At 38.6% G+C, this 17,910-nt stretch overlaps 1 protein-coding gene across 1 annotated transcript in view; it reads right to left on the reverse strand.

Moving 5' to 3' along the window:
* LOC128369113 (choline transporter-like protein 5-A) overlaps positions 1-16,657 on the reverse strand; it is a 28,372-nt gene extending 11,715 nt beyond the window's left edge. Inside the window, exons 1-4 of the mRNA XM_053330079.1 lie at positions 16,617-16,657; positions 11,904-11,977; positions 1,756-1,840; positions 139-223 (exon numbers count right to left, since the gene is read on the reverse strand). The gene's annotated coding sequence lies outside the window, so the exon portion shown is untranslated. The remainder of the gene's footprint in view (positions 1-138; positions 224-1,755; positions 1,841-11,903; positions 11,978-16,616) is intronic.
* Positions 16,658-17,910: the final 1,253 nt, after the last annotated feature.

Genomic DNA, 17,910 nt, shown 5'->3' on the forward strand with positions numbered 1-17,910 from the left:
AAGAAATATGACACACACGGAACATCTGAACATGTGATCTATTAAATTGATCTGACGTGACATGAATATGTGGCAGATGTGATGATACATTAGATAATATCAGTTGAAGCAGATTAACATTCATTATTTGTACAGTACCTGAGTTGTGGGGCACTGTAGGTTGATGAGTATAGCAGGGTTGGCACATTTCAAGATGTTGAAATAGAACAGGATAGGTTTCTTCCTGCAACAACATACAGACAAGTTAAAGCAGAGTATATGTACAGATAACTACAGCTAACCAACTGTCATTCTGGTTTGACGTCCGTGTTGTGACCTGCACTTAACCTTCTAAATCCTATTTTTAAATCTTACAAACACTGTCTTAGCTGTCCACTGTTCAAATCCTCAGAATTGAATTTGAAGTCATAGTGCAGCTTTTAAAGCTTCTAAAAAAATATTTTTTGGGCAACGCCCAATGTGTTTTCAATGTCATATGAGCAATAAAAACAGACTCTAGGTACATAGGTACTATCTGTTTGTGAGGATGTACCACTGAGTTTGGCTACTTATTCCAGCAAACAAGGAAAATACTACATAGCACAGGCTGATAGATTATACCGCAAACATATTTTTTTGGACTTCCTGAGTCCTCTAAAATTCTTTGAAGCATACAGTATGTGGGTAATGTAAAGACAGTATGTACTAAGTAAGCTGAGATTTGAGGTTAATCTTCTGGTAATCTTTTTTTTTTATATAACTCTCTTTATTGGAAGCAATTTCACAGGCAACAATATAAAAACAGTGCAAAGCCGAGGAGAGAACTTCCATTTTTTTCTATCTTTTCATCCCTCCTACTATCCAGTCCCACCAACAGGTGAACAGTTATGATAATCTTTAAAAGGATGCAGACAAACGTAGCTTTTAAAAGTGGAAAAATATCTTCTTAATGTCAGTTTGCTCCCCTGTTCCTCATTGTGTGTATAATATTCATGTCTTCAAAAGAAAGAACATAAATCTTCAGCATGTAATAACAAAGAACTGCCAGTAGATGGCAATGCATCGATGAACAACAAAATATGTTGCTCTGGACTTTGTGTGTGTGTGTGTGTGTGTGTGTGTGTGTGTGTGTGTGTGTGTGTGTGTGTGTGTTATTCATCCCCATGGCTGCACCAGTTTGATGAGATGAAGTTTCTGTTTGGACCAGCCACATGAAGAATGAAATGTATCAGACTCAGTAATTCAAGAGACAGTTGTTGACAAGAGACAATCATCCTGAGGAGACCAAGCATAAAAACTGCCAAATATTGATACACAACTGCTGCATCCTTTACAACCCTCACTCAGTGTATCCTCAGTATCACTGATCAGACAGTGGAAGCCACTTTAAATGTCCAGGAATATTCTTTTTCCCTCTGTGAATGTGGATTATGTTTGCTAGAAATGTAGACTTTGCTCAAATGACTTCATAGTTTTGACGTAAACCAGCAAATTTTAGAGTTAGTTTATAAATCTGTGTGATGTTTATATGAATTTCCAGATGGGCAAAAGACAATTATCCCCTTTTGTTGACAATTCAAATGTATTCTACTTTTTTTTATTCTATTAAATTCTATTTGCCATGAAAATGGTCATATTGATACATTTTCCATATTGCCACAAAGTATTTATGTCTAGGATCTTCAGTAGACAGCTTTCACAACATCTGTCAACAGAACACTAGAAGAGATGTTACCTACAGTACAGAGTGCGTAGAGTGTACTGATAGTGACTCACGCATTGGAAGTCCCCTTCTGACCACAGAACTGGCCATAGCTGTCTGTTGGATGGAGCACCTTCCTGGGGTCTCCATGTAACCAGGCTGGAAGACAGAGACACAGAGACACAGAGAGACAGATAGATTCATACACAAAGCTGGAAGTGTGGTTACATCAGTGTGTTAGTAGGGCTGGGTTTCTGTAATTGTATAATAGCAAGACAAATCTGAATCTCCCGCTGAATCTCAACACAATACAAACCCCAAATGAGTCAAAATGTGAAGCACAACATGGGTGTGTGTGAGAGAAATATGGTTATTTCACCATGGCACTGCTGTACTGTTGTAATATTTTGAACTGTTTGCACTAAAATATGATTTAAATGATTTTTAACAAGCTGAGCTTCTGCTTTCTTCAGATAGCATCATTGTCAATTTCCCCAACGCACAACATCAAGATTCAGTACATTGATCCACAGTCATTATGAAAATATGAACACTAAATATCATTTGTCTTCATTAAGTGTTAAATTATAAGCATGTTTTGTGTGTTTTTTTGTATGTGTTCTGCAGCATTACACACACACACACACACACACACACACACACACACACACACACACACACACACACACACACACACATATCCTCTTTGCACAAAGGAATTCCAGCAGTGTGGAAATGTGATTATTCCTCATCCAACAGTTCCTCTGGATTTTACAGATGACTAGTAAACCATCTCATCATTGAAACATTCCTATTACAGTGAAATGGTTGGTGTAATTGAGGATATTTGAAAGAGAGTAAATTGTGTGTGTGGCACTGATGAAAGGAAGGAAGAGCGTGGATTGGTTGAGACAACAAGAGAAAGGGCTAAGTACTAAGGTACAGACGGGGAGTGTGCATGTGAGAGTGAGGGTGATGTCATCAGGAATGATGTCATCCATGTTTGGTAGTAGCAAAGCTGGACTGGAGTTGAGTCTTTGTGTGTATGTGTATGTGTATGTGTGTGAAGAAATGTATTCATATCTTTGAGCGTAGCTGTGTATAAAGTGGGATTAGTGGATTGATATCCTCTTTATTGGATCGGATAATGTCACCACACACACACACACACACACACACACACACACACACACTCTGATCCAAACACTCATAAGTCCATTACCGACATCTGCTGCATGATAACATACAGTGCTTTAAGAATGAGCTCATACTAGAATATGAAGCAGCACACACACACACACACACACACACACATACACACACACACAGTTGAGAAGTACTGAAGTGGTAGCAGTTGTAGCAGTAATAAGAGCACCATCATGTGCAGCAGTAGGAGTAGTAGTGGTTGTAGCACCTGCTGTGTGAATAGCAGTACTTCTAGTTGGAAACAGTGTTTTCAGTAGTAATAATAGAACGTAGTAACCAGACAACTGATGTGTGAACCCTGGTAAAAATCCTTTAAAGCCAAATGACAAACAATAGCATAAGTATTTTGATCATGAAAATGTGTGTATTTTAATGTGTATTTTCCCTTTAGAAGCTTTTAAATCACTAAACATTTTCTTCCGTCTTGTTACAGTTGAGTGCTTTCAGATGCGTTCCATACTGAGAAGAACATTTCAGAGAGAACAGTAAAGTATTTGTGCTCAGTACCTTATTATTCTCCCTGGTGATCTAACTCGTGGGTGATATCATACTAATAAATGAGATTTAGAGCTACCTACTAAGGCACTGATGATCTCATACTCATCCAGTGGTGCAGCAGACACATCAAAGCCTCTGCACCTATTGTTTTATGCAAAGCACTTTATTTTAAATGCAATCTTTATTTGATATAAGAATATAAGGAAATGAAATGTATTCATCATATTCTTTTTTATTCTCATTTTAATTATTTGAATCCCACTAGTTGAATAAATGAATTCTACTGTATTTATTTAACAGTCTTTAATCTAGCCACTAGACATAGATGCTGATGGAACTACAATGAAAAAGAACACACACATTATGATGATCTGGACCTTCACTTGAGGACATTTTCACTAATTGGACCTCAGGAAATTTCTATTGAATACCCCTGATGTAGAACAACAAATATACATATAATTGCTTTCTGCTCTGATGTGCCTATCAGCAGGACGTATGTTTGTAGACGACACCTTGGATAAAGTTACTGTAGCTCTTAAAGACCGTATAAAGTGAATTCGGACATTTTCTTCTAAACACATTAAATAGGTCATAAATGTATTTCTAAAAAAGGTGTAAAAGCATTTCAACCATTTAGATTTGAATTGTGGAGCTAGGCTTCACAAACTGTGTTTCAAGATTTCTGTGCTCAGGATTTGCGGGTCTGAAAATCACCGTGATTAGCATAAATCCACCCCTGCTGCTGTAGAGGTATACATACTACAGTCTACAGTTAGCCAGTTAGCTGAGTTAGCTGCCGAGCTAGCCGCCGAGCTACCAGCTGAGCTAGCTGCCGAGTTAGCCGCCAAGAAAGCTCAGACTCAGCGTCCATGTTTCTGGTAGAGGCGGTGACTCTGATTGACAGGTGACACTTGGTAGGGGGCGGGGTTTCAGTGAACTCGGCGGGCACTCCCACAGCGTTTGGTAGCAGAGAAAAAGGCTAATGTTTACACAACTTTGATTTCATATATTTGGCGATTTTTTTTTAATCATTCAAATTTGGCAAGGTGGTTAACAACACACTTTTCTGTGGAATGTCAAACTCAGAACACATATTTATTCTTACTTTACACAGACTTTAAAGGGGCTAAATGCGATTTGAATTTCACCGCTAGACGTCGCAGCGCTGGACTGCATGCAACCAAAACAAAACTAGCTAAGGGGTACACCCCCCCTTTCCGCTCGCCTCCCCCTCGCTCTCCGTCCGCTCCTCCTCCTCTACCTGCCTGTTTTCAGTGAAGCACTTTCCATCTGTGATGAAACAGCTGACTCAGGACACAACGGACCGTTGTGACGTAAAGTAACGAAGTAAGTAATACAAGCGAGAGTAACATATTAGTAACGTATTTCTAAAGTAGTGTAACAGTTATTAGCTTTCCGATGCTAACGTTAGCTAACTGCTAGTAGTTGAAAATTAACAAGCTGAACATAGTAGCCAAGCTAACAACTTCACATTGATCATTTTTGTTGGGTTTTATGAGCACTGCTGGCAAACAGACATTTGGGTTTTTGTGCAATTGTGAAAATATTGACCAAGATGTGTGTTGCTAGTGTAATGTAGCCAGAGTCTGGCTACATTACACTAGCAACAACTGTCTCTAAGGTAGCTAATGCTAAGTTTGTTCCTTATAAAATTATAATGTTATATTATAATTGTTGCTGCTGTCTTCATAACTGATAGTTTGATGTTGGTTTTGGTAAGGGCAGCAGCAGCAGCATCATGTCTGCTGAGGCAGCTGCAGAGTGTCTGCCTCCTCAGAGGAGCCGGTGTGAGCTGCTCATATGATGAGAAGAAACAGAGGTTTGTATCATCTGTGTTTCTATCCATTTGAAGTAAATTGTAAAATATCAACATAGTGTGAAACGCCAGTTTTTCCAGTGTGTCTACATCATGATTTACTTTTCAGTGTACGTGTTGTTCATCTTTTACAGAGCCTGCTTCAAGACTTGACCCTAGAAAGAGCCTTTTGGACCTGAGGCCAGGGCTGGTTTATGATGCTCTGATGATGCAGCAGGGCCATCATGATGCTCAACTGCCAGTAAACAGTACATCAATTTACATTTCACTAGTGTATGGTCAGTGATTGAATTACACTCTCTAAGCAGTAGTGGACTAAGCCAGTGTTATCTACAGTGTTACAAAGGATAATGTTGAAATGGATGAAGCATGAATATAATCTCAAATGTCAAGTTTATTGGTGAGCAGTCAATTCCAGAAAACAATCATAAATACTAATTTTTTAAGGAGGTATACAGCACCTTTCTCTTCTTGCTGTAACCATCTGGACAAAAAAAGGTCAATTGTATCTGTATCTGTACAATCTATACTGAAGTTGAAATGAAAACAAAACTCCACTGTCATACACATTGATGTATTACAGTTCTGTTTTAACATCTCAAATGTGGTTTACTGCCCCTTCAGTTTATAACAAACTGAAGACAATAGATCAAAAGCAAATCAAATTCAGAAATAATAACACCATGTAAGGTTTATGATCAGTAGTGACAAAGTAGCAACATGCAAAGTGTAATTCAGTATGGTTTGTCCGCTTTTGTGGCCTGCTGTGCTCAAAGCCACTGATGAGGACGTGATGAAGAGTCTGAAGAGTAGCTCCTGATGTTATTCCTTCCATCACACAGCATCTGCCAGTCTGCCATGGTGGAGTAACTGCAGTATTGGGCATTATGACCTGAGGAATGCAAGACAAAAAATGTAACCTGTGTATAAAATATTTCAGAGCTTTAATCTAAACAAACCCAACATGACAGACAATTCTCACATTTAAACATTTCAGAATTGCTAAACTGTCAATTACAATAAACTTCTTCAGTTATAGAAAACACAAGTAGTTGTCAGACCAAAATGTCTATCATCTTTATCAGAGTAACAGTCACAGTATTTCATCACCAGTCCAATAGCCTGTTTATTATTTTTAGGACAAAAATATCTTACTTTACATTTAGTCAAAAGTTTATGAAATAGCAAGGACTGGTCCAGTGAAGCATGGTTAGCATTATTATCATCATCATCATCATCATCTATGTACTGCCCTGACAGTATTACAACTAACATTACACAAGCAGGCCATACATATTTTAATACTCACTTCTCTCCCTTTGTGCTATAAAATATGCGGACAGACATAAAATGTGATAACACACAGCACTAGTCGTAAGCCTTCCTATTCCTTCCTCTGTTACTATTTTACGATGCTTATTGCTAACGTTAGCCACATGGCTACCAGCTCAGACGTATGGCGGTAGCTCGCTTAGCTCTACCACGTTTGTGTTAACAGCAAAACAAAACCGGGACCAGTCTGAGTAGAACTACATTATATCCAACACTACATGAGTTACACACAGTCCGATTATTCGTCTTTGTCTTTCTCATAGAGGAACAATAAACTTAGAACCATCTTACTCACTGTAGCTGCGGCTAACTCCAGTATAACACACACACACACACACACACACACACACACACACACTTACTTTATATTCTTTATGTTTGAATGCTAGCTCGCTCCATGGCAGGATCATCCCCATGTTCCCCGCTTTGTATGTGACCGGGGAACATAGGGATGATCCCGTCTGCAGTTAGCTGAGTTAGCGGCCGAGCTAGCAGCCGAATTAGCGGCCGAGTTAGCAGCCGAGTTAGCCGGGGAACATAGGTACGCTCCCAGTCCCCTCCATGGCTATAATGAAGCCGAGCTACAGCTCAGGCTGCGTCCTAAGACTGTCAACTAAATTAACATGATATGCGACATAATGTCTAACGTTAGTCTAACACTAACTAAACAGATATGTGACTGTATACACATAACGTTACTTACTGGTCCAAGAGAAGAAGAGCTAGCTCCGAGTCAAAATGTATCCCTTTTTCTTTTTGCAGGGCTCTCCGCCTCGGAAATGCAAGGCCAACGTTAACCCGGGTCTTATTCCTCTCTTTATCAGAGAGTTTCTTGGCAACTGAGCATGGTCTCTTCATGGGGTTTTCCTCCGCCATGTCGGTCCTCAGTGGTTTGATAGGGGGGGTGGCATTACGGTCCCGGTTATATAGGGGGAGTGGGTTAACGGTTCCGGTGGAGGAGAGGAGGCTCACATGCACTAACATGAACGCACTGCCGGCTTCCAAAACAGAGGCTCCAGAACAACACACACAGAGGGCGTGTGACGTAACTCTCTACTCCAGATGTAAATACACCATTAGTGGTTTACATAGCAAAAATAAAATTCCTGAAAGCTAATAAAGCTGTATTTCGCATAGAGCCCCTTTAAAGTATCAGAGTTCCGCTGTGTCAGCTCATGAATCAAAGACTGTGTTTTGGGTATAAACTGGACTCCACTGATGGTTTTGGGCCGTTAAACGACAGCACATCACTTTCCTTCCAGCTCTCGCATCAAATGCTTTAATTCTGCCTCCTTCTTGACTTCCTGCTGTGTCTTCAGCAGCCACTGAACATATCAAACAGCTCTGGCAACAAAGACATTTCCACTGCTCTCTCTCTCCATCTTTCCCACCGCTTCGCTTTCTCACACCTCTCTCTATCTCTCAGGGAAAAACAAAACAAAAAAACACAAAAAAAAAAAAACAGAGAAGCACTTCACCCTTACTTCCCCTCTTCTATCTGTCTTCTCGTCTCTTTATTTTCCTCTCCCCTGCAAAACCACTTACACAATCAATGTGACTGAGGAACAGAAAAATAGGGAATGAATCAGGGAGAAAACTGCTCCCAAAAAAAGATAGAAAGAGAAAATACAGACGGTCAAGGTGAAAGATGAAAAATGTACAATAAAAAACGTCTTACTGCACAATACTGAAACGGTTAGAATAATGCTGTAAAGGGAAATTAAGAAAGAGATAAAAGGAATATGAGTATGATGTAAAGCAACAATCATCTGTCAATCACTGCCGCCCATAAAGTTAAATCATTTAGTTTTCAGACACAATCCTCTGTTTATTCCTATTTAAATGTTCATTGTCATATGTTTGGAAGAGATTGATTAATAAAGTTTTGAGAAGATATAAACTTTATGTATTAAAAATGAATCACATTGTCACAATCATTTCATGGAAAGAGGTAAAAAAGATTTGATTCCAACTTGCGACAATGTATATGACTATATATGCTATATATAATATATATATTGTTAATACCCACATAAACAAACAAACAAACAAACAAAAGAGTCATGAAGACAATTTAACAACAAGCTAAAACTCATTTGTAATTAGTCTTGATAGATTTACTAGCTCAGCTTGAAGTCGTTACACTTTAAAGCAGCACTAATTGATTTTGTGTGTGTGTGTGGGGGGGGGGGGGGCAGCAGAACAAGCTGTAAACATAAATCTTGACATACCTTTTTAATGTTCAGGTTTACATTATATAGTTGTTAATATCTCATGTTTACAGTATAAAATTGTTAATATGTCATATTTACATGATACAGTTGTTAATATGTCAAGTTTAAGTAATAAAGTTGTTAGAGTGTTAGAAGAACGGTTTTAGGTTTTTGAGACCTTACACACCCTTTATGAATGAATGAATGAATGAATGAATGAATGAGACACTGAAAGGACGTGCTGATGTAGAGTGGGACTAAAGCAATTACAGCTTCATTATATTCTCTTCCTAAAGTGTTTCTACTATTCAACTGTTTTGTGAAAACACCATGTTTAAGCATGATTTGACAGAAGAGCACTCTCCCAGATGATCACCACTTTCAATGCTTTTGTCATTTTGTCAGATGGCTAAAGATACTACAAAAACCCTTGAGCCTGTGCTGCAGTTTCTATGGAGAAGAAGTCAGTCAAAATGCTTTGTTGTTGCAGTACACAAAGCACAGTGCTGCTGAATTCACTCAGGAAACCCAGGAATAAAAAGGAACCTGTCTGTACTGCAGATTGTCATTGTCAAATTCTTCTTTTCAACATCATAATCTTTAGCTTCCACATAGCAGCTGTGTTGTAGCTTTGACTTTTTAGCAATGAAACAGATATTTTCTTAGGCGACTGTTCATCTTTTGGATCTTTTTGATTTTTCAACCAGGAGAGTTTTATGATCCAAGCTGTGAGTCATGTCACATTGGGCCTCATAGGAACAGATTCTCTCTTAAGATCTCTGATTCTCTCATTTAAGATCATTGGTAGCATTCATCAATTTACTCTTATTCAAAAATTTCTCTTTGATATTCACCAAATCTACGAGTGAATTTACGTTGTTGTGTCATAAATAGATCATCTCTCCAGTCGTTTGACTCACAATGATACTGTCCTCATCATCAGAATTCATCTGGAGTTCAAATAGCTATGATACTGAAATAAACATTTTTTTTAAGTAAAACAAACTTAATGCAAGATTTATATTGTTTACCATGTTTTCATCATCACAGATGCCAATTTATTTATTTTAAAAAGGAGGAGCAAAAGCAGCTTCTGTGCCTCTGCAGCTCTCTGTCCAGTATCATGTTGTGTTGCAGCTGACAGTGTAACATCACCTACTGTGACTATTCTCTCTGAATATCTCTGACTGTCACATGACTACCTCTCATCACACAGCACTTTGCTATAGAAACATGTTTTCTTCATGTCAAAACATTCACTCTTTATTTCTGTCACAGTGCTGAGCTGCTCTGTGTTTGTCTATTTCTGAAAGCAGGACTTGAAGCTGTGCACTGTTTTTATTCTTTGATAAGACTTTTAAAATAAAACTCACCCATCAACAGAGCAGAACATGGAGATATTTTTGGGGTGTAGATTATGCTAATAACCACGTTTCACAAACATGCACCTCCTAATGAACAGGTGACATTCATCAGGCTGGAACAAGTGATTTATGACAAGCTCAGGCAGTTAAGAGAGTTTGTTGAACCTGATTTGGAATCATTCTACCTGCACCTCATAGAAAAAAGAGAAAATGAGAAAAAATGAATGGCTAGTCTGATCACAAGAGTATTTAAATCAATATGTGAAACAATTACTGACACTAACATGCAGTGCTAGTAGGCTAAGTATCAGCCAAACCACACCAGTCTCATCCAGCTCTGCAGGTAGTCAGCAAGAGAATCCACAGCCTCACATGTCTACTCTGGTACATGAAGGAATTTCACAAGTCTCAAAGCCCCAAGGTGATAACTTTGGCAAATGTGTTGCTGGTATCAGCAGCAGCAGAGTGGGGTGAGGTCCAGCCCAGGGCTGCACTCATCTCATGTAGCCTACTGGATTGGTATTGGTGCCATTGGTGAGCTTGTTAAGTGGGTTAGATATCAAGCAAGACATGAAGCTGATCCTCATTGAACACTGTTTCTTTGTCAGTGTAATTGCAGTTTCTGTTTCTGTTATCATACATCAAAATAAACTCATTCAAGTCAATGCAGTGAAATCTGGGAAAAATACACACTGGTATCAGATGACTGGTGTCAGTCATCATGCATACTGGTAGTATAACACTAGTAACACTCATTCATTACTCCTACATAACAGACACTAAATAGTCTACTCAACAGTGAGCAACAAATCAAGATGTCAAACACTTACTGTACTAATCATAATCTGTGTCATCAATATCAGCTGTAGAGTCACGTAACGGTAGTTTTCACATCTTTAAAATGTGGAGCATTGCATTGTGGGATTGTTAGCAGAAAGTAGTGTACATGTCATGGACACTTCTTTTTTCTTTCCATTGTGAAAGATTTGAGGGCTCTACAGTGGATTTATTTACACACTCAGCAGAGGTTATAGTGCACTATAAAGTAAATAGAGAGTTATTTCAGACACAGCCTATAGATTAGTCAGTGTCAGACACAGTGGGAGGCTTTGGCTCGTTCATTCATTAAAGCAGTGTGTGTTACTGCAGACCTTTTTTGTGAATTAAGACACTAAATTACACATAGTTCATTTTATACATTGTTAATATAAACACATTGATGAGTTCAGCTTCTCTCCTTGCTGCAATAAGTCCTGGCTACATAGATGTGTGTGTGTGTGTGTGTGTGTGTGTGTGTGTGTGTGTGTGTGTGTGTGTGTGTGTGTGTGTGTGTGTGTGGCAACAAAAGTCCCCATAACATTGTGATGAGTGATGGTGTGTATCCAGCTCCAGTTCTGGCAGTGTTTCCAGTGTGTATGTACAAAGTGAATTACTGTGAGGACTTTCCACCCACAGAGGTCAGTGCAGCGCTGCTTTTCTCCCGTACAAGATTAAAGGGAGGTTTCTCTTTAAGTGCACGTAAGCACACTTGTAGCATCATAGTGTGTGGACAAGTGCATGTGTGTGAATATGTGTGTGTGTGTGTGTTTGTGTGGCTGAAAGTGAGAGAACAAGAGGAAATAAGAACGATTGTGTGTGTGTGTGTGTGTGTGTGTGTGTATTCACTCGGGAATGTACTGCAAGAGAAGTCTGATCAAAGAGGCTTTTTTCCCCACACTCAAGGCAGTGTGTGTGCGTGTGTGTGTGTGTGTGTGTGTGTGTGGACTCACCCACTATCCCAAGGGCAACATACGCGAAGATGACAATGATGAAGATCAAACAACATAAGACATCAGTGCAGCTTCTAAAGAGACAGAGAGGAGAACAGTTGTAAACCAGAGTTTGTACAGCAGCAGGTTCAAATGGAACTCTAGCTGAAAATCATCACGAGGTGAACAAGCAGTAGTATGAACTAAAACTGTATATGCAAAAAAAAAAAGATAATGTACTAAGTGACATCAGTGCTTCATACTTTAATTACTTTCTCCCTCTGGCCCTGCTGAGGCCAAGATAAAGAAATAAGCAGAAAGCTTAGTGTTTAATGAAGGAGAGGGAGAGAGGATAGGTCTTACTCTGCAGGAAAACAATGAGAGAGGAATTAAACGCAAAGTTGCTGTGGAATTACTCACAGTCGCTGTGGGCTAAAACGAGGCAATATTAGATCTAGTGTGTGTGTGTGGGTATATGTGTACATGTATGTGTGTCCAGCTGCCACACACTATTTATGGTCTGAGCTCCAGTGGTGGAAGGTAACTAAATACATTCACTCAGGTACTGTACAATTTTGAGGTACTTATGTACCATTGTAACATTTCTCATCTCACCAGCCCTCACATTTATCTGCTGACCCTTTGGAGGGGCCCCACAACCAGGTTGGGAACCACTGGACTAAACTAGCTAACTGTATAAAGTAGTGTAAACTAGCTAACTGTATATAAAGTAGTATAAACTAGCTAACCGTATATAAAGTAGTATAAACTAGCTAACTGTATATAAAGTAGTATAAACTAGCTAACTGTATATAAAGTAGTGTAAACTAGCTAACTGTATATAAAGTAGTATAAACTAGCTAACTGTATATAAAGTAGTATAAACTAGCTAACTCTATATAATAGGTGAAATGGAGGACACATTATGTCGGGGGGGGGGGGGGGGGGGGGGTGATATGAAGTGACACAAATGTTGCTGCAAATGTACCCAGCTTTCAAAGCGTTATTCTTGTCCCAGTGTGTGTGTGTGTATACACATCATACACATATATATACACACACACCACACATCAAATGCAGGAAATGTGTTCATAATGTGTTAATAGATGATCATGGTGGTTATTTTGGGGGGTTAAATCTGTGACTTTAGCCGAAGAGCTCTCGCCCCTGACTGCTTTCGTGTGCTTTGCTGAACTGACGTGCACTTGCAGGTCGTTGGCACCTTTATTTGCCACAGACACATACGTGCCTGACTTACATGTCAAACATTCCGCCTCATACGGATCACGACCCTGACGGAAGCACGGGAATTTTTTCTTTAACTCCTCCGTAAATTTACACATTCGTTTAGGCATTGTTGCCGTTGAATCGGCGGACACACATGTGCTATCGCCTGTCTGTCACTGACACTGAGGATAGAAGATGATCAAGCGGCAACCCCAGCAAGTGAAGTGAAGTCTACTGACTGTTCTTTTTTTCAGTAGTTCCCACACACACTCACGCACATAATGCAAAGTGATTGGATTTGGGGAGAAGGGCGTGACTAATTTGTCAGAGAGAGAAACCTGGAACGGAGTAGTGGAACGGAGTGTCAATTGAAACAATGCACTGGGTAGCCTAATGTGTTTGAGACTGTTGACCAAAATCCCGGACAATTTTGAAATTCCCCCCGGACATTTTTTTAGGCCTGAAAAGTAGGACATGTCCGGGAAAAAGAGGACGTCTGGTCACCCTAGTATATAAAGTAGTGTAAACTAGCTAACTGTATATAAAGTAGTATAAACTAGCTAACTGTATATAAAGTAGTGTAAACTAGCTAACTGTGTATAAAGTAGTGTAAACTAGCTAACTGTATATAAAGTAGTATAAACTAGCTAACTGTATATAAAGTAGTGTAAACTAGCTAACTGTATATAAAGTAGTGTAAACTAGCTAACTGTATATAAAGTAGTATAAACTAGCTAACTGTATATAAAGTAGTGTAAACTAGCTAACTGTATATAAAGTAGTGTAAACTAGCTAACTGTATATAAAGTAGTATAAACTAGCTAACTGTGTATAAAGTAGTATAAACTAGCTAACTGTATATAAAGTAGTGTAAACTAGCTCACTGTATATAAAGTAGTGTAAACTAGCTAACTGTATATAAAGTAGTATAAACTAGCTAACTGTATATAAAGTAGTGTAAACTAGCTAACTGTATATAAAGTAGTATAAACTAGCTAACTGTATATAAAGTAGTATACACTAGCTAACTGTATATAAAGTAGTATAAACTAGCTCCACCTCCAGCAGCTACAACAGTAACATGCTGCTCTAACACTGATGCTTCTCTATTAATAATCTAATGATGTCATATATAATAATATATCACTACTTTTACTGTAATACTGCATACTACATCACTATAATACTGCAGTACTTTTACTGTAATACTGCATAGTACATCACTCATAATACTGCAGTACTTTTACTGTAATACTGCATACTACATCACTATAATACTACAGTACTTTTACTGTAATACTGCATACTACATCACTCATAGTACTGCTGTACTTTTACTGTAATACTGCATACTACATCACTCATAATACTGCAGTACTTTTACTGTAATACTGCATACTACATCACTCATAATACTACAGTACTTTTACTGTAATACTGCATACTACATCACTCATAATACTGCAGTACTTTTACTGCAATACTGCATACTACATGACTCATAATACTGCAGTACTTTTACTGTAATACTGCATACTACATGACTCATAATACTGCAGTACTTTTCCTATAATACTGTATACTACATCACTCATAATACTAATGTACTTTTACTGTAATACTGCATACTACATCACTCATAATACTGCAGTACTTTTACTGTAATACTGCATACTACATCACTCATAATACTAATGTACAGCCAGTATTAGAGACTCTTGTGTCTACTGAACTGAGCGATGATTTTCATTGCTTTTGAATTCACCTTTGTATTATGTTCCCTTAGTCTCAAGTTCACAATACTACCAATAACCAGGTTATGTTATGTCATATGAACTTACTATTGGTGGTTGCTGGTTAAAACACCCAAATAAAACAGGTGAAAAATGCTTTTTCTTTCTCATTATTCCAGACATTTTATAATCAGTGTCTTCTGTTTATTTATCAGTTGGCAAGTGTTAGTGTTTACCTGTATGTTAATCTGTGTTTTTACAGAGACAGATTTCACTAATCAGCTTATCTATCAGTTGACCATGTAATAATCCAGTTACCAACCAACCAGGTCATTTAACTCCAAGTGGCAGAACATATTCAAACATTAAGGGAAGCGCTGCAAAACAGTGATCCTATAAAAGCAACCAGGATTTTTTATTAGAGATATCATTCACATTAAAAACAAATGATCATTAGTTATACTGCTGAAGACCACAGTGAAAGCAAAAACCCCCTAGAGCAAGCACAATGAAAATGGTGTACACTACCAGCCATGCAGTGTCTGACAGTCATTGACTATGAAGAAACTGGAACTAAATTAAAACATGTGAAACATCATGTTTTTATTCATTCAACCATTTTGGTGAGCTAAAAACGTTGCACTGTGTATGAAAAACAGCTAGAATTCCCAGACTGTGGATGTAAACATTCAAAATCCAATCTTCTGCATTACAGAGCCCCTTAAAAATCAGTTACAGTTAACATGATGATTGACGGTGGACCTGACTCCCTCTGCTAGATATTTATTTACACATTTAATAGAAAGTGCCTCATCATGCCTTCAATTCTTTAGAGATTTGATAGGTATTCAAGATTCAATGCATCCTACAGCTGAAAGGATTCCATTCAGTCACAGTACATCCCATTCACATCTTCAATGCTCTCACACCAAAGGTGGGAGCAAAGCTGCACAGCATTTACTGAGAGATAAGTTTTTCTCCCTTTAAAACCTGGCAGTAGCCTTCATACATAAGTGTCTCTATACTTAACATATCTACCCACATCTGAAGAGTGGGAGCTACAGTATTTCACCAGTGTAGCCTTGACCAAAGTGACTCACAAACACAGGAAACATCTGCTCAAACCAAGATGTCGAAGAAGAAAGTAAAGTATTTTTTTTCTGTATGTGATTAATTAACTGATGTTAAAGGACAAAACTTCAATGAGGTTGATGCTTATTGACGTGAAAGAACTGGTTATGAACTTATATAACACTGTTATTAAGTTTTAAGATCTTACAACATGTCAGTTCATTAGATTAGCAAGTATCTTGATGTAGCTCTTGAAGCTATAATTTGTTGGACATCTGCAGAAACCACAAAAACCAACCAACACTGAGCATCAACACCACAAATCTGTTAAGATCACATCTATCACTGCAAGTGTCCACTGGTGTAGTCTAGACTAGCTGTTCTCAAGACACGTTTGGTTTACATTCCAGTTTTTCCCACCATTTCCCACCAATCACCAACACATGAATTAATTTTGGTCAAAAAGTATACAATATAAAAAATATAAAAATACCAAGCTCAGACTGCAAAGAAATGCTAACAATCACAAACCAAAAATAAGGCAGCATTCAGTAGTACCATCACTTTACTGTCTGGTGTGGTCAAAAGAACAACAATTTCAGATTGGGGTTAAGTTACTCTGACTCTAACAGGAAAACACTATTAGATACTATATGCTTACTGAAGTATCACTGATTGTTTATAGAAGAAAGTATGGAGTTACCTTCTTCGGACTGGACCTCTGAAGGAAGGATCAAACTTGTGCGGTTCACCTGAAAAACAAAAAATGAGAGAAAGCTTTAATCGAATCTAATCAACACCTGGAGAGAGGAAAGGATCATTGTTAATGATGGATGAGGTTTGTAGATGGTTAGATGACTGGTTGCAGTCAGGTAACATACACTGTTATTCCACATTTCAAGCCTGTGTGTGAATGTGTAACTGCACCTGCAAAAACATCTAGAAGATGGTGCACCAAATGGTATGAGGCAAAAGATTCCACATAGAACCAACAGTTCGTCAGAAATAAAGAGGTGACATCATCTGCTGGGTCTCCAGCCCATAAAGTGGATTTAAGCATTTGTCCAACATTTAATCTGAACATAATGGAAGCTGTATTTAGAGACATTTGGAACAACTAGATGAGATGCTGGAGGCTGGACAGGGACGGTGGTTCCCACGTTCAAAAAATGGGACCAGAAGATGTGCTCCAATTATTGGGGGATCACACTAACCTCTACATGTGATCATCCAGTCAGTCTACATGTATACATCATCCAGTCAGACTACATGTGCACATCATCCAGTCTACATGTGTATATCCAGTCTACATGTGCACATCATCCAGTCTACATGTGTACATCATCCAGTCTACATGTGCACATCATCCAGTCTACATGTGTATATCCAGTCTACATGTGCACATCATCCAGTCTACATGTGTACATCATCCAGTCTACATGTGTACATCATCCAGTCAGACTACATGTGCACATCACCCAGTCTACATGTGTACATCATCCAGTCAGACTACATGTGCACATCACCCAGTCTACATGTGTACATCATCCAGTCAGACTACATGTGTACATCATCCAGTCTACATGTGTACATCCAGTCTACATGTGCACATCACCCAGTCTACATGTGTACATCATCCAGTCTACATGTGTACATCATCCAGTCTACATGTGTACATCATCCAGTCTACATGTGTACATCCAGTCTACATGTGTGTACATCCAGTCTATATGTGTACATCATCCAGTCTACATGTGTACATCATCCAGTCTACATGTGTACATCATCCAGTCTACATGTGTACATCCAGCCTATATGTGTACATCATCCAGTCTACATGTGTACATCCAGTCTACATGTGTGCATCATGCAGTCTACATGTGCACATCCAGTCTACATGTGTGCATCATCCAGTCTACATGTGTACATCCAGTCTATATGTGTACATGCAGTCTATATGTGTACATCATCCAGTCTACACGTGCACATCCAATCTA

Source organism: Scomber japonicus, chromosome 12, assembly GCF_027409825.1.
Source record: "Scomber japonicus isolate fScoJap1 chromosome 12, fScoJap1.pri, whole genome shotgun sequence".
NCBI classification, from domain to species: domain Eukaryota; kingdom Metazoa; phylum Chordata; class Actinopteri; order Scombriformes; family Scombridae; genus Scomber; species Scomber japonicus.